General features: G+C 47.0%; 1 long non-coding RNA gene across 1 annotated transcript; it reads right to left on the bottom strand.

The window, feature by feature from the left end:
• Positions 1–424: 424 nt before the first annotated feature.
• LOC106150056 lies at positions 425–1,580 on the bottom strand. Its single transcript, XR_001236628.1, has 2 exons — positions 1,034–1,580; positions 425–515 (listed from the first exon to the last, which is right to left on the bottom strand). It is a non-coding gene; the product is annotated as an uncharacterized LOC106150056 (long non-coding RNA).
• Positions 1,581–1,590: the final 10 nt, after the last annotated feature.

Raw genomic sequence — 1,590 nt, forward strand, 5'->3', positions numbered from 1 at the left:
CCCAAATTGTTTAGAAAATTCTGTTAACAAAAATCTTTGTTTGGGGGCTGGGGATTTAGCTCAGCGGCACAGCGCCTGCCTGGCAAGTGCAAGGTTGTGAGTTCGATTCCTGGTACCAGAAGAAAAACAAAACAAAGCAAAACAAAATCTTTGTTTGAATTAGGATCCAAAGATTGGAACAAAATTTTTATCATCCTGCACACTGGCTGTGCACCCCTCTCTTCATGTCAGGGCCCCCCTTGCTCCTTTCACACAATCCCCCTGCACAATGGGATTCAGAGATGAAGTCAAAGCCTCTATGTGCGCTACAAATGTCCGATGAGATTCTGGCAACTAAATTATGCAGCAAATAAGCATAAGTAATAGCTTCGAGTTAGCTCAGAACACAAAAAAGAGACAAGAAAAGAAAACGCATTCATGTTGATTTTGCAACCTTTGAGATTTCTTTATCTCTTTACCTTTCTGGTAGAAGACAAATAGGACTCACCCTTTAATTTGTCAGTATTAATGAAGTCCTGAAAATGTAACATAAGGTAAATGCATTAATATTTATTACATATACTTATTAAAGTATCTGTAGCTTTATTTACAGCTGACATCTTTATTTTTGCTCATTTGTTTTCGGGTACAAGGAAGAACTGAGGATATCATCGCCTTTAGGGGTGAACATAATTGATTTTGCTTCAAAGGATTAAACCATCATTACTGCCATTACCCAAAAAGGTGCTGGGGTGAAGGGTTAGAGACGTTTAGCCATGTATAATCTCCACCCATCTTACCGAATAAACGAAGACTACCTGACAGCAGTATGTGATGATGTACTCCAAACAGTTCCACCAAAGCAGCCTGGCCTCCGCAGGCCTCGCCCCAGTGCAACTAAAGCGTTATGCCTCAGGCTCTCCTAATCAGGAATTGTGGGACCAACACCGACCTCAACCATAGTCACCCAACACTTACTGATTTTATTGTTCCAGATCCCCACTCTCCCTGTCTTAACAGGACTACTGGATCTAAAGCCGTGTAGTAGTCTTACTTTTCTGAAAAGTGAAAAGTCGGTCTCGTGCATTTGCTTCGTGCATCCACTTGGCTCGAGCACGCCAAGGTCTAAGCCCGCTGCACTCTGCCGGTCCATTTTACAGCACCCGCTCCGCCCGGTCGTCACCCGCTCTGTCTGCCCTGGGTCCGCGGCCAGGTTCTGATCTCGGACTGAAACTCATGATCTTCTGGCTCAGGTTCTGCGAACTGAGTCATTCTGGCGCTGAGAATATTCCGTGACTCAGCAGGCCTGAAACGGGGATGTCAGAATCCAGATAATTTCGTCTTTTAAAGGCAAGACAGAGAACACAAACAACACAGTGGAAGAGCTCCGCAGTGGGTCCGCGTCCCCAGGGGGAAAAATGTCATCCCATTCCCAGCCTTTTCACTTCCTTCCTCGCCGGGGCTAGAGCACTGGTTACACTTTAATTCAGCGGCAGGAAATCGCTTCACAAGATTCATTCTGATGCTGTGACCAGGCCCTCCCCTCCCCAGGGACCGTGCGCGCCCGAGCCGGGGCCTCGCCTCGGAGGGCCCGGGAGAGGCGCGCGCGGG

This window comes from Chinchilla lanigera, unplaced genomic scaffold (assembly GCF_000276665.1).
Source record: "Chinchilla lanigera isolate Chin_1 unplaced genomic scaffold, ChiLan1.0 scaffold00005, whole genome shotgun sequence".
NCBI classification, from domain to species: Eukaryota; Metazoa; Chordata; class Mammalia; order Rodentia; family Chinchillidae; genus Chinchilla; species Chinchilla lanigera.